General features: G+C 30.7%; 3 pseudogenes; 2 read left to right on the plus strand and 1 right to left on the minus strand.

Annotated features, from left to right (window-relative positions):
* Positions 1–6,754: 6,754 nt before the first annotated feature.
* LOC107013330 lies at positions 6,755–11,572 on the minus strand (annotated as a pseudogene).
* On the plus strand, positions 9,863–10,539 carry LOC114076537 (annotated as a pseudogene).
* A 6,233-nt stretch (positions 11,573–17,805) lies between the features above and the next one.
* On the plus strand, positions 17,806–18,811 carry LOC107013331 (annotated as a pseudogene).
* Positions 18,812–22,435: the final 3,624 nt, after the last annotated feature.

Genomic DNA, 22,435 nt, shown 5'->3' on the forward strand with positions numbered 1-22,435 from the left:
ATATATCAAGAGAAGGAGACTATCATTCTATGGCGATACGACAGTACCGACGATTTTAGAATCTGCAAAAATAATACGCACAATTAAATCTTGAATACCCTAAAAGAAAAAAATTTCGCCACTGATTTATTTCTGCCAAATGCCAACCTAATTAAATTTTAGCAATATGGATAAGGAAGATGTGGTATACAATAATCAAACGTTTGAAAATTTTCTCCAAATGGCCGTGTCACTATTTGTTACTCACTCCATTTTAATTTATTTAATCTACTTTCTCTTTTATAAAAATAGTGACTTTCTCTCTTATAAAAAAGGGGTGTTCAAAATACGTTATTTAACTATTTTATATACTATGTTTCTTATATATATAATGTGATTTCCCGACGAAGGGTGTCCAACTATCATACGTAGCTACGCACCTGGTTATATATATATCCCAGGGGCGGCTCAAACCTGTTGGTGACCTAAGGCCAAAATCAAATTCGAGGCCTTAGAAAAATTATAAATGATTTATTTTAAATCTATTTATCTAGCTTTTTGAGATCCAAAGTTGTTAATAATTTTTGTATAGTCAATCTCTTCTAATAATTCTTTTTCAATCGATAATATAGCCAAACCACTTCATCTTTCTTGAGACATTGTCGATCTTAAATAAGATTTTATTATTAATTTTGAAAAACTTCTTTTTATTGAGGCGACTGTTACGGGAATTGTTAACATTATTCTATAAGCAATGTAAGCATTTGGAAAAGAATCAAGTCTTTTATTTGATTGAGTATCTTATTAGAGTATTATCTTCTACTTTTATGATTTCCCTTAACACTTTTAATTCAGAAAATTAGTCTAAACCGTCAATATCAGAGTGAGTATTATGTTTTGAAGAACATTCAAGATTAAGACAATATTTTTTAAAATTCTCATCATCTAATGATCTCAATTTTTTCTCACTAAATAGAAAACCAAAAATATTTTCATATTCTTCAAATTGTTCAAATCTATTTTGTAGTGAAGAGATGGCTTGGTCTACTATGTATAAAAAGTAATCAACTCTAAATTATTCTTCAAGGGATCTTGTGATTTCATTATCAACATTCTCATCAAATTATTTTTGTTCTATAAATTACATGTTTCTTACAAAATACAGGTACTATATTCATCTCTAATGCAATTTCCTTAGCCGAAATCATAGCATTTCTAAATTCTTCTTCTCTATATTTTTTTAAAAAAAAGAAACTAGACCTCTTAATTGATCAATAGCGACATTAGTATGCATATCTTTTGATTGTAAACTTTTGCTAATTGAATTTATGGCAAATAATACATCATACCAAATAGTCATACCCAATAAAAATTCAAAAATTTCAAGCTCAAAAATTGCTAAACAATTAGCTTCACATTTAATTTTTGGATCATCACTAACTTCTTCTAATTTAAATAAATCATCTCTTATTTGTGGAGTTTGAAACCTTATTGCTTTAATACTTTCAATACGACTTTTCCACCGTGTTTGTGACAATGATTTAAGAGTTAAACTAGGTACACTATCTTTTAAAACTTTCCACCGTTTAGTAGATGAAGAAAATAGTGAATATATACGTTGAACCACTCCAAAAAATGATATAGCTTTCATACAAGACTTAGTCATATCACAAATTACCAAATTTAGATAATGCAACCACATGGTATATAAAATAATCTAGGATTTATATCAAGAAGTCTTTTTTGCACTCCTTGTTGTTTTCCCTTCATATTAGATCCATTATCATATCCTTGTCCTCTTAAATTATCAATATCAAGTCCAATACATTTTATTTTATCTAAAATAACTTCAAAGAGGCCTTTTCCACTTGTATCATTCTCTTTTAAGAATTCTAAGAAATATTCGGTTACATTTATTGGAGTTGTCGAAATATCTACACTCCATATTATAAAAGACATTTGGTCTTGATGACTTGTATCTGGCGTGCAATCAAGTATGATAGAGAAATACTTTGTTTAATAACTTTTTCAATAATCTTGTTCTTAATTTCACTTGCCAATAAATTTATTAATTCATTTTATATATTAGGTCCAAGATAATGATTATGAATTTCATCATGATTAATTCGTCGAATATGTTCTTGCATCGTTGGATCAAATTCTGCAATTATTTCAATAAGGCTCAAGAAGTTTTCGTTATTTTCTTGATAGATTTTTTTTATTTTCCCCTTTAAACGCCAAATTATTTCTTCCAAGAGCTTTATGACAGAAATAATTCTTGACAATACATTTTTCAATGTTCTCTATCTCTATTAGTTTGGTCTTGAATGTTTTTATCGATTGTTTACTATTACGCAATCTAAATTCTAAATCAATCCATGAACTCATATTAATAATATGTTGGTTAGTTGTTTCATGAGTTCTAAGCTTAGTAGTAAGATTTTTCCAATCTCTACTACCTTCATTAGCTAACTTATTATTCTTTGCAATAAAGGTCGTATTAAATAACTTACAACAAAAATAAAATACCTTATTCAAATCTTTGGAATAAACTAACCATCTTCTTTCATGTCTTTCTCCATTTTTCAACTTTTTAAAATAATATGTAGTAGAAAAGTGCCTTAAAAATTTATCCTTTGGAAAACATGTGTCGGTAATTCTAATTGTTTTCTACTTATAAATTTTTAACTTTGTATCAATAATATCCCATTGACTAGGATCATAGATATTTTTAGGATTATGATTATTTAATTCATTTATGACTTCTAGATTTTCTTGGGAATCTACATCCGACTTTTCACTAATTTCTTCTCCTTCTTCTTTTTGATTTATATCATTATTTAACTCAACTTCAACAAAGTTAATAACTTGTTCTTCTAAAGACATTCCCCTAAATATTTTGATTCAATTTTAACATTATTTTCCAAAAAATTATCAAGAGCACATTTTTGAGATTTTATCAAGTTATCGACTTTTTTTTATTTTTTTTAGTTTTGAATGACCGGATTCATATTTTCTAGTTGACATACTAAAATCTAACAAATATTTTAAACACTATTTACAATATTAAACAAAAAATATAATAAGTATAAGACACAAAACAAAAACAATATTAGAAATTAGAATGATATTACCGGATGCAAAAGCTATGAAACTTGATTTACAAAAATGAATCGAGCTGCTGCAATTATTTTTCTTCAAAATTAAAATATAAACCATCAATGGAGCAAGTAAGTTCTTAAGCTTTGAAGTTCGAATAAGAGAGATATAAAATTAAAAAAGAGAAAGTGAGAAGAAATAGAAGAGAGAAGAATAAAATAAAAACAAAATTAAAAAAATAAAATAAATTGGATAACATGTGCTATGTGCATTAGAAAAGAGTACAAAACTTTTTGAAAAGTTGAAAAGTCAAATCATTTTAACTTTTAACCGTTTTCAATTAATTTTTTTTAGCCGTTTGCATTATGTGAATTTATTTTTAATTTACCTAATTATCTAAAAAAATGGGGCTCCCTAAAATTGGGGGCCTAGGGCGAGGTTTTTTTTTATAATTGGTCAGCCGCCCCTGATATATCCTATTCACACGAACCAATGAAAATGGTCAATGGAATTTTTTATTAGTTAACTTTAATAATTTATGATATATTTAGTTCAACTTGATGAGGTTCAATCATGTAATTAGTCATATTTAAATATTATTACCATATCGACGATATTTGTTGTGTGTTTTTCTTGTCATCTAATCGGATGTGCTTTGCACGTGTATTTCACGTTAAAATTTTTAGATGTCATATGACCATGTGAAGAGAACAACCACATTTTTATCTTTCAAAACTATTTTTTGTATATTAATTTGAATTATATAAGTTATAACTTAATAGATGACGTTCTTGTTGTTGGCTCTAGTATTTGACTTTTAATTGTCTGATACATAAATCAAAGATAGTTATCTTACTTTCCATAGTTAACTGAGAAATATTTTCCTTTTTTTAACCGAAAAAACTAAAAATTTAAATATAAGAATATGTTCTATCTCTGAAATCATATATATAATCACTTGCTCATCTTACACTAAACAAAGATATAGTCCATATACTTGTAAACGAATTTCAATCTATTCAACCAAGCATGATTTGTATAAAAAAATAACAATATTGTGTTATCACATATATAAGAGTAGTACAATAATATGAAAAACTATTGGTCAAAAGTTAATGTAAGGAACGATGAAAGAAATAATTAATGAAATACTAGGTCAATAAAATTCTCCAGAGAGTGAGTTTCTGATCATAATGACCATTTAAAGTTGGATTTCTAGTTGTAGTTTTTAGTTTGGGGTAGTTATAGAATTCATAATATTATAATAAAAAATATAAAAGAGTGTGAATAACGTTTACAATAATTAGTAATAACTAAGAGAATTTATAATGTGTAACTAAAAAATTAATGTGCAATAGTTAATTTCTAAATTTTATACTTACATAAATAAAAATGACTTTTAATTAATGTTCATATATATTCACATATTTACACATATGTTATGATTTTCTTAGAAGATCTTGTTAATGTTAGAAAATCATGTTAACTTGATAATACATTCATAACATATATAATGTTTTAACTTAAATACAAATATCTACCCAAATATAAATATAGATTTGCATTAATGAAGCTATTTTCTCATAAAAGTTAGCTATATTAAATAAATAATAAAAATTAAACTAATAAAAACTTCAACTAGCGTTATTAAAGTCATATGAATAATTCTTCATAAAATACTGAAATATTAAGAAATAGTAAATAAGTAAAATAAAAGAATAATGCTTATATAGTAATACCTATTTCGAAGGAATGTTTATGAAAATCTAAATCACATAATTAAGTAGCATCAAAATATGAACCGTGACAATTCTCTAAATTTGAAAATATATTCATAAGTATATATCTACATCACAAGAAAAATTGTTAATAAAAATAAATGAATTTAGACGATATCATGTTAACTTGATATATTAGAACATTACATACCAATGTATATATTAACTAAATAAATAACTATTTATCATCAAAATTATTTTCCTCAAGTACTCAAGGTTATGAAATATACCCTCTTAGAATAGAACGATTTACTTCATCAAAATAGTGGTACCTCATATTCCGCTAATCTTCGAACTCACAGAACGACAATAAATCACACAAAAAAATTAAAAATGCAAGAAGAAAAAGAGTAGAAGATTAAAAAAAGTTGTGGTTGAAAAATGAGGTGAAACCCCTTTATTTATAGTCAACAAAGGATAGTATGAATAAGTTTTTCTTTGTGTCTTATTTGAAAAGTCGTGACCTTTCGAAAAAGTCACAATCCTTTGGAAAAGTCACAACCTATTAAAAAAGTCACAACCCTTTGAAAAAAGTCGCAACTCATTAAAAAGTCACAACCTTTCCGAGAAGTCACAACGTTTGAAAAATTCACAACTTTTTAAAAAAGTCACAATTCTTTGGGAAATTCATAATTCTTGAAAAAAAGTCACAACTTGTCGAAAAAGTCATAACTCATCAAAAAGCCACAACCTAAGTAAAGGATGTTATAATAATTTAACATTTAAGTTAGAAATTCATACTTTTAAGATAATATAGATAGATTGAAACTTTACTTGAATAAAATTTGAACGTCTCTAGAGAGTAAAAGATCAACAATGGTGTAAGCTTTATTTTAGAGCAACAGTGGTGTATTTTTGTTTTATAGCTTTTACTTTATTTGGTAGTCAAAGATCCTAATTTAAGGAGGGAAAATAGTACTCTCTTTCCCTCTATTTTTATTGACTATATAATAATTCATCTTTAATTATTTTTATTTTGTTTCATTTGATTTCATTTCCAAAAGTATAGATATTGACCCATAATTCATGTGTCAAAAAATGGGTGGAGCCTCACCAACTTTGATTGGTTGGGCCTCTACCAAGACAAAATATTTCATAAATTGAGCTACACATTTAGCCTCTTCTTTTTTAAAATTAAAAAAATAAAAAATTGACCAACATAGTCTAGTCCATCGGTTTATCACTATAAGAAAAAAGGCATTTCCCAACAATTATTTTTGTTGCAATATATAGGATGTTGTTGCAAAAAATAATTTTTGCAACAATATAAAAGTTGTTGCAATAAACGCTGATGCGAAAAGTTTTTGCAACAACAAAATATATTGATGTCAAAACTAACTTATTGCAACAAAAATAATTGTTGCCTTAAATGACTACAGTTGTTGCTTATAAAAACTTTTGCAACAAAATTTAGTGTTGCCACAAATTATTTTTTTACCAACAAGATTAGTTGTTGTAAAAAAAAGATAAAAAGTTAGTTCGTAATGTGTTAGGAAGGCTTTTAGCAACAATAATTTTGTTGCAATAAACATATTTATCTATACATTTAGCAACAATTTGTGAGTTGTTGCTACATAAATAATACACATTTTCTTTTTGTAAATTTTATATAAATATTTTCTACACTTTTAGCAACAATCTGTGAATAGCCTCTATATACACAATACACGTTTCTTTTAGAAACTTTTCACAAAATATTAATATTAAGAATAATATAAATTTGAAAATGTCAATATGATGAAGATTGATATCCAAAGAACTAAATACTTCTAGATGTGTTTGTACTTTTAGTAGAAAACAATAAGCAAGTCATTAGTTATATTCTAATCCTACTAGCTAGTTATAACTTTTGAATAGTCCGATCTTCCAATAGTACTTGTATTGAAGCAATGGTTCAATTATGCATGTCCATCCTGCAAATAAAAGATAAATATAATTATAATTTGATAAAGCAAGCTATAAAATACACAAATATAAATCTAAAAAAACAGAGATATTCACATCAATGCACTCAATAATACACCCAAGCACACTTTGATATCATGATAAATCTCCTTAGTTTCCTTAATTATTTCAATTGAAAATGACCAAAATCAGAGACACTTTATAACTTGTATAAATAAGAGAGCGAGATTTTCCATATTTGGCAAAGAACCATCTGTTCACTTCCTTCAACCCCAAGAATGTCATATAAAAATCAGATAAACTCTATAAATTGTAAAGGGAAGAGAGTGAGATTTCCCAGATTTGGCAAAGGATCATCTGTTCACTTCCTTCAACCCCAAGAATGTCACATAAACAAAAAGAAGTCAAAATTAATCTTAATCTCCTTTAGTAATAAATTTTTTAACAATTTCCAGATTCCAAAAGACTTCCTTTTTCCCTTCTTATCAAACCTGACCAAGAGCATTGATTGAGTTCAAAAAGAGAAAATAGCTAATTGTGAAATCACAAGAACAACTCTCTATGTGTAGGGATTTTAATAACTCTTTTTTCATAATCAACTTCCTGTTGGCATACTACTCTCCAAATCAGATGCAGACAATATCTCATCAAAAGAAGTCGAAGATAACCATCCACCATATTTATAATTTCAAAGCTAGAGAATTTCTCTAAAATTCCTTCGTCTATACTACTCCAAATAAGATGAAGGCATATTTAATAGCCTCATATTTGTAAAATTGTGCATTCCTATGACAGACAATGTAACCTTGTATTATCACGATCAAGAAATTGCAAATTACAAAGATTATCAATATCTCATAAATCTTTCAACTCATTGCAATTTTCTAGTATTAAATATTGTAATTAACATGAACTATGTATGGGAGAAAGCAGTGTAGTATAACTCAACTCTTAGAGCTGGAAATGCGAAACAAGAGATATTTAGGAAACATACCTCACTTGATTTCTTCTTTTCAATCTCTACAATTTTTGCCTCACGTGACGATTTTTCACTCAAAAGCCTCTTTTTTGTTTCTTCTGCGGTACGCAACATACAACGAGCTTTCAGCTCTTCATGGATCTTTTCAAAGACCTGTAATTAGTGAAGTCACATGAGTTTGTATTTTATGGATACTATTTTGGACAAAATATAAAGGCCAAATAATAGTTTTTAGCATTACCTGATTATTTGCGTCACCAATTCTTTCGGAGTAGTTTTCTTTGAACCTTGAGAACTCAACTTTGGAAGCCGCATTTCTAACTTTCGCTTCTCTGTTAGGGCAGCCTATAAATTAAAGAATGGAGCAATAAAATGAATGATTGTCCCCTTGATAAATCAAATTTATCACATTTAAATAATACCTTAAGCTCTACATCGTTTTCATTGCACAATGTATTGAATTTATCACAATCATAAATAGCCATTTCTAAGTTTTGCTTCTCAAAATTCAAGACGTCTTTCAAGTTATCCAACTCTTTCTTTATCTGTGATTCTTGATTTTTCTTTACATGTAAATCTTCCTGCAATTGCTCATCAATATAAAGATTATAAGCTTTAAGTAAATATATATCAAAATTGTATTTGTTTGATTTAATTAAAATGATTGATGGATATGCATAGAGATACAACTAACATAAGGAGATGAATTACTAGCCCAAACAAAAGTTGTACTAATACCTACTAAATACTCCTAATAGTTACATTTACTAATAAGATAAATAATTTAAATAAAAATTACTTACCCAATTGTTATTCATTAGACATGCATTACTTGTCTCATTAGAAGTAGTTGAAGTTGTAAGATATTGAAAATTGAAGCAGGAAGGTCATTCTGTTAAATATGGTACAAATTAATAACTTAGTGTGTCGATAAAAGAAGAATAGAATGAGGAAGAGGTGAATATGTATAGTGAGAGTTAAAAAAAATTTGTAGCGATGAAACATCTACTAATTTAGTGATGTATACTATAATAAATACCTTGGGATTCTTCAAATGAGATACTAGCGCCATCATGCTCTCTTTTAACAATTTTTGGTCATACACTAAACGAAATTCCATTACTTCTCGGTTCTTTCACTCCTCTTCAAGTTGATTCTTATTTTCCATTAGTTTGATCTCTACAGTCTCTCGTTTATAGCGTTCTTCTTCTGCTTCCTTTTGTTGTGCTTGAAGTTGTTCTTGAATTTCATTTCTAGATATTCTACTTGCTGACTTAATTCCAGATCCTTGACCAAGAATGTACTTTGATTTTCTCCCATTATTTGCACAAATGCAGCATTAATAATAGGATCCACATAGATACCCTCGTCAATTTCTTGAATTTTTTCAGCAATAACATCTTTCACTTTGTCCTACAAAAAAGGTTATACAAACTTTAATTCTCCATATAATTTAAATAAACTCACTCTATTAATAAAGGTTAAAGAAAAAGTACATTGACTTCAGCAGAAGCACTAGTAACCCATTGCCCATTTGGCTTCATGTGAGTTATTTCCCAAAGTTTTTGAAAATTTGGATCTTTTCCAGTGGTTGTATCCCTCTGTCAAAACAAATGAAATTATGTTATTGTTCAAATTGTAAGAATAATCGATCAAAAGAAAGACATATATCTCACCGCTTCATAAGAGGTGGCTTGAAAAGTTTTTATGACGCAAATATGATTCACTTCTTGTTTTGCCTTGTTATTTTTGTTTCTTTCACTCATTTTATGCATTAATTTAAAGTTAAGAAATTTATTTTGATCTGAATATATAAGAAGTAAAAAAAGACAGCAAAAAATATAAAAGGTTGAAATTTTCACTTTTAACTACCTTAAATTCATCAGAGCTGAAGTAGTCTACCAAGAATTTCCATTCAGTTTCATTAACATCTGTTGGTATATTTTGCAGACTCTCCTCTTTTGTAGAAAATTTCTTAAAATGATCATGATGTCTGCTCCGACGATATCGATATAAATTTTTTGCTGTTTGAAGAATGGTATCACGATTGTGTTGTATGTCCGGAAGCTGAATGGTGTCCTGCAATCAAAACAGTATAAATAATTAATTAGTTCCAAGTGACAGTGGAGTACCTGGTGGAAAGAACACCCCTAAGCACATACTAATCAAGCTGGTAAAAAAGTTCCCTCCTCATTCTCAACAACCAATTCATTTTCTTACTTTTGAGGCGAAAAGTTACAAGTCTGTTGTTATTCAAGATGTGCCCATCTCTAAGTCCTTGTCAAGGTCTGATGTACTTGAATTACAAGCAGCCCTTGACATGGCCCAATATTTGTCCCAGACCCATATAAAAGTTCCACCCATGCACCAGTTACAGAACTTGGTGGAGAAAATGAAAATGTCGGTGACGTCTCTAATGTTTCTATTACAAGTATGGTGATCTCCATCAGCAAGTTTCTACCAGTCTAATCACACTTGGCGTTGAGTTTCGGAAGCTGTTAGTAATAGGAGAATAAGCACATAGTCCAACAGATGAACAAAATTTGAGTACTCAGTCAAGGACAAGAATAACACTTGAGAGAGGAGATGCAATGACAATGCAAGTGAGTTTAAAGCATTTCTTCAAGAGTCTTCAGTGTCATGCAGCCAAGCCTGATTGCATTTTCTATGGGATCACTCAGCTGGGTGTCTGCTTAACAGTCCTATATATTTCAGTTCTTCATCCCAGGCACACATCAAACTGATAAGGCAATAAGTCTACATTGTCTGCTACATGTCCTTGATTCTGGAGCTAGTTGATAAGTTTCTAAGTGTCCTTTCTATATATAGTTAAATGAACACTTGATTTTGTGGATTCAAAAAAAAAAAACACATCATGAAAATTATTAAGTATGGATATGATATAAAACGAGAAATGAAAAAGATTCAGGTAATAGTACAACACATCACATGTACAGAGAAAGTAACAAGTTGGAGAAGCATTGACTAGCGTCCTTAATACAAAGGGGAGAAGCACCAAACCTGGCAGTTAGGGGGAAGCCACAAGTCCCTGGAGGGGAGGATTACATCACCAGAAATACTATTACTGGACATTTACCAACAACAACAACAAAAAGATACAGAGAGCTAGAAAATCATAAACACCACTATGAAAAATTTACCATTTCAACAAAAGAAAACGACAGAGAACAGAACTAATGATTCATGCATTGTCTATCCATCAATTATAATATAAAAGAAAGCCAAATAGCTGAGCTTCTTGAAAAGATAAAAGAGACAGAGAACTACATAATAAGAGATATCATTACTAACCATTTACTATTTCAACCAAAAAAAAATATAAAGAGAAAAGTACATTACCAGCATATAAGCAACAATCCTATTCTTTGCTAGATCAGGAACTCCCTTCCAATTCTTCACATCATGTCTAGCATTATGGAGAACTTTCACAGAGATCTCGGTAATAAAATCTTTAGCTCCAAGACCTACTGCAACTGTTCAATCTGGTGGAATGATCACCTTCAACTTTCCATTGTCATTTTCCTTACGTTTCTTTTGGGTTGAAAGCCCTGTTGTCTTTCCTCTTCCCTTCCTTTTTTTTCTTTAAAAATACATAAAGATATTAAAATATATGTAAATAAAACATATATGATCTAGATATTTTGAAAAAAAATACAATTTAACAAATGGATAAATTTACCTGGAGGCGGGATTGCACTTACATCGGTAGTTTCATTATCATTAGAAATATGCATATTTTTCATCATGGTTGGCTGCAACCACCACAACAACAAACCTAGTAATATCCCACTGCATGATTAGCAGCAACATACTATAATATTATACAAATAAAGACTAGTCAAAAGTACAAATCATGAATTTAAAACATAGCAATTAACAAACAAAAGCAATGCCAAAATAATAAAGTGATAAAATAATGTTCAAAAATTGAGAGAAACAAGTAAAGTTTCTAAGAATAAATATAAAGAGATATGGGAAAAGTAGAAAATAGAAATTAATTGTTTCGGTAAGTGAAAAACAAAGCTTCTATGAACAAACTTATTCAAACAAATTTTATCTTGATGACAAGTTGAAAATCAAAACCAATCATCATCCTCAACTTCATCATATTCACTAGTATCTTCATCTATTTCAAAATCGCTGAAGTCATCTACATTTTCATGATCAAGATCATCTACAACTACTAAGTCGGCTTCTTCCTCGTTATTTAGAGGTGCTTCACACTCACTCCATCAATATCTTCTCTTTCTATTCTGATGTTATCATGCTCCAACTCTACTTCTTGAATTGTTTCTCCTCTTTCAACCAAGTCAATCAGTTGATATTGTTCCATTTCATCTTTTTGTTCGGGAAGATCATACAAATGTCGTGGTCTTACCCTTATCACTGAATGCCATTTTTCACTTTGACAATGTTTCACATAATACACTGATTGCGCCTGTGAACCTAGAATGAATGGATTACTAGTGTAATGAAGTGGTGTTATATCTACACAGACAAATCCATATTCATCTTTTTTGTAACCTCTACTTTGACTACGACCTTGAGGAGGAACTTCAAACCAATCACATTGAAATAACATAACGGATATATTGTTCATATATTGGATCTCTAAAATTCTTCTTATCCTTCCAAAATAATCAATATTTCCTGTATGTTCATCACTCTTCACAACCACACCACTATTTTGAGTTTTCAAACCTAGCTCAGATTCCATTGTTCGAAATCGAGAACCATTCAAGATATATCCTTCTATAACAAAAAACTCGAGGATCTGGAGGTCTTGCCAAAATTAGTAATTCTTCAGTAATTCGGTTATCACCATTTTCCTTTAACTGTATCACCTGTAGTATTTTAATTACAAAATCACAAATAATATTAATGTTATTTAAAAGAATAAATATGCAAATCATCAAATGAATGATTTTACCTTTTTTTCAAACCATAAAGGAAATTCCTCCTTGTGTCTCTTTGCTACATTTCTATTATTCTCCTTTGTTAAAATTTCTAGATGTTCCCTATACTTGTGGAGATTTGAAAAAAATAAAAAAAAAATAGACATAATTGTTAAGTGTTTGTAAGAAATTGATTTAAAGGTGAACCATATCTTACTCAATCCAAGGTCTGACTTCCTCACAATTTTGGAGAATGTAAAAATGAGCCTGATTGATTTCTAAAGTATTCAAATTAGTCCAGAAACCCCCTGCTAGTGGTTTACCATGACAACTAAATATAGATAAGCTATTGTTGTCAATGTTAGAAGAATCAGAATTCCTATCTGGACGATATTGCGTTGTTTCCATATCGCTCAAATATCTAGAGAATAATGTAATGCATTCCCCTGCAATTTGACCCTCAGCAATTGATCCTTCTACACGATAATTGTTGCGTACATAACCTTTCAAGGTTCGTAGGAATCTATGAAGAAAAATATTAATATTTTAATAAATTTAAATCAAAAGAATAGATTTAAAAAGTAAGAAACCAACCTTTCAATGTAATACATCCATCGAAATTGAACAGGACCACCCAACTTTGCCTCATTTGCCAAATGAACCATAACATCAAAGAACGTCGGCATGAACACACGTTCTAATTTACATAGTGTTACTCGTATGCTTTTATCTAGCTGATCTAGCTTCTCCATAGATAACTCTTTAGAACACAAATCAATAAAGAATAATGAGAATTCAATTAATGGGTCATGTGCATCTTTTGGTAAAATTTCTTTAATGATAAGTGGTAATATACGTTGAAAGAGAACATGATGATCATGACTTTTAAGCCCAAAAATTTTAGCTTCCTTGATACAGCGACTAATGTTAGAAGCGTAAGCATCGGGAAACTTAACTTCTTTGATGAGCTGACAAAATTGAATCCTTTCGGCCTTAGACATCGTATAAGTTGCTGGAGGAAGTATGTATTTATCCCACTTTTTATGGGATGAAGTGACTTTTTGATCTTCATTTCTTGTAAGTCCAATCGAGATTTCAGGGTGTCCTTTGTTTTCCCTTCAATATCCAACAATGTACCTAACACACATTCACTAATATTCTTTTCAATGTGCATCACATCCAAATTATGTCTCAACAATAAAGTCTGCCAATATGGAAGTTCAAAGAATATACTTTTCTTTTTCCAATTATCATGTCTTTCAGTATCTCGTTTTCTTTTTCTTGTGTTGTCATCAGCAGACCTTTGCAAAGAGGTATTAAGTTGCACAAGCACATCTTCACCATTGAAAGCATGTGGTGCAATTCTTTCTTCCTTTGTGTTATCGAAAAAACTTTTATTTCGATGATAAGGATGATTCATCTCCAAGAACCTACGATGACCCATATAACATTGCTTTCGACCATGTTTCAAGTAAGAAGAGCAAGTATGCACATGAAAAACTGGACAAGCTAATTTACCTTTAGTTCTCCAACCAGATAAAATACCATAAGCAGGAAAATCATTGATTGTCCACAACAATGAAGCATGTAATTGAAAATTTTGTTTCATAAAAGCATCATAAGTCTCAATTCCATCCCCCCATAATATTTTCAAATCATCAACAAAAGGTTGGAGATACACGTCAATATCCATACCAGAACCTTTTGGTCCAGGAATAAGTAAAGACAACAAAAGATTAGATTATTTCATGCATATCCACGGGGGAAGATTATATGGAATCAAGATAACTGGCCACATGCTATATGAATTACTCATTGAACCAAAAGGATTAAAACCATCTGAAGCAAGTCCAAGTCTATACTACGAGGATCTGAAGCAAAATTTGGATATTTTTCATCAAAAGTTTTCCACGCCAACGAGTCAGCAGGATGTCGTAACACTCCATCATCAACTCGTTCATCCTTATGACACCTCATTTCTTTTGCGGTTCCTTTAGTCATAAACAATCGTTGTAATCTAGGTATAATAGGAAAGTATCTAAGAATCTCTCTAGAAATTCCTTTCTTTTTGTTATTCAAATTACCCGAAGCAACTTCACTATCGGAATATTTTCCTTTTCTCATTGTCCATCTTTTTTCACCACATTTAGGACATTGTTCAAGATTCACATATTCCTTTCTATATAAGATACAGTTATTAACGCATGCATCTATCTTCACATAATCTAAACCCAAATATTTTATTATCTTTTGAACTTCATAAATAGAATCTGGGAGCACATTTTCTTTAGGTAAAGCATCACTAAGTAATTTCAACAAATAGTCAAATGAAGTATTACTCCATCCATGCATACACTTCATTTGAAAAAGACGCACTATAAAAGAGAGTTTGGAGTACTTTTCACAACTTGGATACAATTGATTTTCTGCATCTCTCATTAACTTATAGAATCTCTCAGTTTCTGTATTAGGCTCTTCGTTCGGAGACTCAGTTGTGCCATTAAACTCATCACTATTGTTGGGAACATCATGATATATATCATGCAACATTTCATAAATTGGAACATCATCATTTGCTAAACTTGAATCTTCACTAAGATTTGTTTCATCATCTGAAGATAGATCTAGCTCGCCATGATGAATCCACTTTTTATATGTTTGATTCATTCCAAACCTACACAAATCTATTCTCACTTCATCTCGCGTTTTCCAAAGAACATTATTGCATTTTATGCACGGACATTGAATTCTTACACCAACCTCAAGATTACAAAATACAAAATTAAAAAATAGCTCCACACCATTTAAATATTGTGGTAACGCTTTATTTCCAATAAGTATCCAACATTTATCCATTATATTTTTACCTACAACAATTTTAAAATCAATTAAAATAAAGTTATATGATTTTTTATTTTAAAAAAATAAAGAAAATGTTAGAGAAAAACTTCATATCATAAAAGGTCAATATAAAAATCCGAAAGTCCTTGTAAGACCAGTAATTCTTTTTTTGTATATGTACATCTACGAACATCTTCAGAAATAATTTGTATATCTACAACCTCTCATACAAAAGAGTATAAAATAGATAAGATTAGAATAGATAATCAATTTAAATTCAAATCTACATGTGATATTACAATATCAATACAAAACACTTAAAGGAGTTAGAAATATCTCTCTCCATATTGTTTGAGATGTTGAATTTCCATGGTACTAGGACATATCAAATGTATCTTTAACATATAGCAGAAACAACATGAATAAAAGTATGGTAAAGATGGCTATGCAGGCAAGTTATATGTCATATCTTAAGTGAGAATATAACAAGTTCATAGGCACAAGCAACAAGTTGGTCAACTGAATCTTCAGACAAGCATACACATGACCAACTGTATTACATCAACATTATTACAAAATGTAAGGAAGAACTGAAATAAAAAAAATAAATTGTGATTGCACCTATTTACCACTAGAAACTGGTGGTAGTATTGCTCCAACACCAACAACCTTAGCTTTAGCCGTGTCAATAGATGGAGGATGAGACCCTGTAGAACAATAAGCCATGATAAAAATATTAGTATAATTAATCTAAAAAATTTTATTATTCAACCAATGTTTTCATCTAACAGAAGAAAAGAAAATTTCCTCTTGAGACACCATACCTTAAAACTAATGAGACGTTGTTTACTGTAAAATGACACTGACTGCTTACTGCTTTCACTATGGTGTCCATTTTTTTTATTGAAAAAAATTAATTCTTCTATAGTAATTATTATAGTATTTGCTAATATATGTAATTGTTTTTGAAATTTTGAATATTTATATTTGCAATTAAATATTTTACTTTTTTTTATTGATTCGCACCTCGATTAAAAAAGGCGAGCGACGAGGCGAGGAATAGGAGTTGGTTAGATTTAGACATGGAACTGGAAGAAGAAGTAGGGGAAGAAACTTATTTCTTTTTGGATTGTGATATGGATTGCAGGTTTGGGAGAGGCCTTCAGAAGTGGAGTTTCCTTGGTTTTTGAGGTAATGTTCTTCCGACGCCTATCCCTACGATTTACCAGATAGTGGCAGTGGCACACTAGAGGAATATTGTACACTAGATGGATTACCTTTCTTTATACAATTGGGGAAGCCTTGAATTAAGCTTTCATCTCCCATAAATCTGAGATGAAGACCTTGTTTAGCTTATTCAATACTTTTACATGGCATACAAATGCCTTCATCACTAAAACAAGATTCACGGCGCCAACTTGCAACACTTTTTAACTATTTAAATCCTGGCATCCTTAACTAAATCTGATCAGGTTATAAGTTATATGGTAGGGAAATTGCGGAATATCTCTGCAGAAGCTAGCTCCATCACTGCTGAAGGAATGCAACCAATCTGCCAACTAATCAAGAATCAGTAACTAGTGTTCTAATTATACCAGATTACCAGCGGGTTCAGTTTTTGATCTCCAAGTAGTAATATCATAATGTTTAATCTTTGAGTATGTTGAAAGGTGAAAGAAAGAAATAACAGGATGATACAATATCAAAAAGAGGATAATTTATTGATAGAAGAAACTGAAATACACGGCATACCAGCCTTCTCTTAACGACGTTTTTGCCTGGTAAGAAGGACCCTGACAGTGAAGGGGTAAGGATATCTGTGTGTGAAGATAGTGCAGACTTAAGAGTTTGAGGAAGATGTTTTGCAGACAGTTTTGAGACGACCCAAAGGAACTTCATCACTAGTATCAACACGTAAGGGGACAGGAACAACAATATGGGGCATTGTAAAAGAATTACTTGACATTGAGAGAAAAGTATCATATGAACTCCAATTCGCAAACCCATCTAGAGCTACTCGAAAAGATGCTTGTTCTGCAATTTCCCCCTCACTCAGTGCATCAGTAAGAAGAACAAAAGGGAGTTATTGAAAGGGAACATCCTCATCTGCTGGCGGAGACGCATTTGTAGACAAGATATAAGCGATTCCTTCCTCAAAAACCTAAAAGACAACTGGATGATTCGGTTCGTATCATATGAAGGCAATATTTCACTTTCTTTAGGGTATTTCGAAGAAGACTCAATAGCCAGAATTCAAGATTTTGTGATGAAGAAGAGTAGTTGGGGTTTGAGAAGAGACTTGTGGAATATGAATGATGAAAAGGAGGGTCAATGTGATGGTGATAATTTTTTCAAAAAAAAAAAAGGGAAGGCAGACAAAGAGTCTTGTCACCTCTCGCCGTCCAAAACACTAGTTGGAACCATATCTCGCAATCTTGCGAATCTCCAAGACAACAAAGGGAACTTTACTTTAATATACGATCGCTCGGGTCTGCCTTTTCAGGACCCGATCATTAATTTTATCAATGAAGCGGTGAATAGACTAACAAATTTAACTGATTTCCTTCACTATTTGGGAAAACATGCACTTAATTTACCAGAAGAACTACCAACTCTTCTGAGGATCATGCTGCCAATGAGAGATAGCACTTGATGTCACTTCTAAAAAATTTGCCAAATACATTCTTGTATATGGTTAACACATACATAATAGTCCCAACAATAGATGACTACTTTATGAGTCTTGGAGCCGCAACAACTCTTTGTGGAGCTGTAATTGGGTCTATGGTTGTTGCTCAGGTGTTCTCATCAAGCCTATTTAGTGCAGCAGCATGGTCCTTCTTGTCGGGAATACCTTATATGTACTGGCTTATGACTTCAACTCGATATACTTACTTCTAGTTGGACGTCTATTTTGTGGGCTTGGTTTGTCAAGGGTAGTTAATAGGCGTTAAAGCACTGATTGTGTTCCTCTGCACCTGCGAATGAAGGCTTCAATTGGTTTAAGTGCAAGTGCACTTGGAATGGCATGTTGTCTAGTTGTTGCCTACTTGTTTTAAACTAACTTTAAGTTCTTAAATATCACTTTTAACTAAGAAACTTTACCAGGCTGGATAATGGCTCTTGCATGGTTTGTTTACATGTTATGCTTATGGACTACTACCTTTAGAGAACCTCCAATGTTGGAACTAGAGGATGTTCTGCTACCAAAATCCAATAGTGAGAAGATTGAAAATGAATTAGTGCATAAAGGTATTACCCAAACATTCCTTTTATGTGCAGAAGAGACAAAACAAGACGAAGATGACGATTAAGATTGCGTAATAGTGAAAAAACTGCAGAGGAGATCCAAAAATATGTTACTTCCATCGTCTCTGCGTATAAGTTTCTTAAACCGTAGAAATCATAGTGTGCTTGGGAATAGTTTTTAGTTTCTATGTCGCAATTCCTTATTCTGTACCACAATATGTATGTTCAGCTCTAATCACATTTGTAGTTGCTGAAGTACTCGAAGACGTTAACCTTAAACTTCTATATCGAGCCATATGTCTTCAAAGCATTCTAAGGGAACCTATAATGGTGGACTAGTTTCAACGGAAGCTGGAACTTTAGATCAAGTATTGGTCAAAAAGTGAATTCTGTAAAATTTTAAAAGGCAACAGCATACAGTAACTAAACATATCTTGCACATAACAGAAAAAATAAGGCACACACATTAATCAATGAATAAATAACAAAGCATACTTGATATTTTAAGACAAGCACATTAAGCTACAGCCGAGAAGGTCTTGAAAATCATAGAATTGTATAGAATTATTGACGCATCTGTCTATTAATCCCTTTGAAGTCAATACTTTACCATGGCTATGTTTCCCTCCAGATACACAAGAAACTCTAACAATTCTTGATGTTAGATACAGATAGGCCTTTGTTCAAATTTCAGAACACCTTTTCTTTTGTTGTGCTAACAAAACAAGTCTTATGTTTTTTCTTTGGAACACACAGCACCACACACAAAATAAATAAATCTAAAACACCCAAAATAACTAGTACTAGCAATTTTGTTACTCAATCGTACTAGTAATAACTAGTAGTAGTAATTTTGTCACTAATCTCAGCAAAAAGACTGAATCAAAAAAAATTAAACCTTAACAAAGCAATTGAAATCTTAGAAAATAACCTAGGAGACTCAATCATAAGATAATCATACGCAAGAATTAACAAAACTTTGTGAAAAGAAACTAAATCATAAAGAAAACTCACCAGAGATAGACTTCACCAATAACGTTCTTCTTCAGTGAACCAGAAAACCTAGCTTCAGTTTTCCCTAAAACTGAAGAAGCGCTACTTCTAGCAAAGAAAAATAAAAATTTGTGAACTTCTACAAAAGAAAATTGGCAAAAATAAAAAAGCCCGCGATTCTATTGGCGGAAAACTAAAAAAATATCTATTTTGCAACAATGTATGTGTTTTGTCAAATTAAATATATTAGCAACAATAAAATACTATTGTTGCCAAATATTTTTTAAGGTAGCAACAAATTAATTAAATTATTGCCATTATTTAAGTTGGGCAACAATATCATCATTGTTGCAAAAACCTTGTTGCAATTTTCTAATATTTAAAATTTATTATATTAATTATTATTAACAATATAATATCGCAACAATACTAACATATTTGACAACAACAAAAATATTGTTGTTGAAAATTTAAAAATATACCAACAATAAAATTAAGTTGTTGCGATTTATCAATATAAGCCAACAATAATATAGTTGTTGCTAAAAAGTTGTTGCTAAATCCTTAATTTCTTGTAGTGTATGTTCGAAAAATTGAGATTATCTATTGATTTTGATCCTCAAATATTTTGACCTTTAAATTTTGAATTTGTCTCTGCTCTCTAAGAAGAAACTATCTAGTACATCCTCTTTTCTTTTGCAGCCCTTTTTCTTCTACAACTCTGTCAAATTAGATTATAAAGAACCTATTAGCATCATTTGTCATTTCTCTTACCCTATTAACTTAAGCATATATAAATAATTTCAAAATTTGGGAAATGCACAAAAAATATGGAACCATTCATATTAAAACACATTTTATTTTCCAATAGAAAAAGTAGTATTCCACGTGCAATTTTAATGGATCAAAATAGTACTTAATTGAGTTGATATGATTACTAATGTATTTAACTTTGTTTTTATGGTATAAATTTTTTTATTCTTTTCAACAAAAAGTGTATAGTATTGATTTCCCATCCTCTGTTAATTTTGTTTAACTGTTTTCGTTTTAGTTCATTTTGTTGTCTATTGCCTATAGATAGTTAATGTTAATCTGAGGTTAGAATAACAAGCTGCAAGTTATGCCCTGTGATAATTTCTTCACTGTCATGTTAAGACAACTGACAATTTCATTTACTAGTAAGCTTTTGGGATGATGCTATCGCCACCATCTTCCCGTCCAAACTTCTCAAGATTACACTCACTAATGTTCATGGATAAAAAATACATGTAGAGGAAAGAAAAAATTACAGCCCCAATACCCCTTTTGTGCTCCATCGAAGGAAAGAGGATAAGGAAGCATTTTTTAAATTTTCATGATTGCCTTCATGAAGCAAGAGATAATTCAGATGATTAACTTGAACAATATAGATCAGTGTAACGACGCAAGCATACCCCTTGGAAGTTACCGGCGAATGAGACTTCAAGAAGTCTCACTTGCATTGATCATGTTTCGTGACTCATATTTTCTAATCCACTTATCTCAAAGTTTCTCTTGATCATTGTATGCTTATGAAAGTGTACTATTTTAGCATGATTTAAATTGTTTTTATGCATAGATATCATACTTGGTAAATGATTGTACTAACACATATTCTTGTCTACATTTCCCAAAATGTAGGGTCTGACAGTCAGGGTTCTCAGTTTCGTGGCTAGAGGTTGATTCGAGAGATTTCGAGCTTTGGTGGGTTCTCATTCTTCGATGACAGATTTTCATTGTTTTTAGTTTTCCTTCTCACTTTCAGTTTTGGACATGATGTATGGTCTAGGCCCAGTTTCATTTTTATGTACTAGATGTCCAATGATACAAGTGTTTAGACTTACACTGTACGCATATAAAATGTTTGAAACTTGAAATGTTGTCCTTTGTCTCTTTGTTCTATTTCTTATGTTATGAATTATAAGTGTCTTGTATGGGATATTTCGGGGTCCTATACGCCTTGTAACGCCTATGGGGTATTTTGGGTCGTGATAGTGGTGTTGTGATCTCTTCAATTTTGTTGGTGGTCCTGCGATGATGTTGGACTGGTGCCTTTGACAGTTTGTTGTTCGTCATTGGAACAGTAACGAGAAAACACCTATGGGTTCTTGTGATTTTTTGTTGGTAGCTACCAAAGGTACAAGAGATATTGGGTTTTGGGTAGTGGCTGGAAATTTTTGAGAAGACAAAGATTAGGGCTTCTATCTATTTGAAAATTGTTTCTCTCAATGTAAAAATATTATCCACCACCAATAACTTAATCATTATCACAAAAATCACTTTTAAGGGCAATTATTTAATGGCAATAATAATAGTATAACTTACATAAATACCATAGTGTAAAACCTAAATTACCTTCTATCCCTATTATTTTTATAATTACATAAATCTCATATCTTTTAGATATTTCAGATACATAATTAAGGATCCGGATACATTATTGTTGATATATTATGTAACAATCTGTTACACTTATTAAAAAAAAACTGTAAAATCAATTTAAAATCTCATTGTATCCATTTGTTCCACTAATTAAGTGGAAAAACTGAAAAAAATTAAATTAAGATTCCATAAATTACGTTATTCCATTCAAAATTATTATCAAGAATTCAAAATCCTATACTGTAACAACCCAAAAAAATCAAAAAATTAAATTTCTTCTTCTTGTTCATCGTTCT

Source organism: Solanum pennellii, chromosome 3, assembly GCF_001406875.1.
Source record: "Solanum pennellii chromosome 3, SPENNV200".
In the NCBI taxonomy this organism is placed as follows: domain Eukaryota; kingdom Viridiplantae; phylum Streptophyta; class Magnoliopsida; order Solanales; family Solanaceae; genus Solanum; species Solanum pennellii.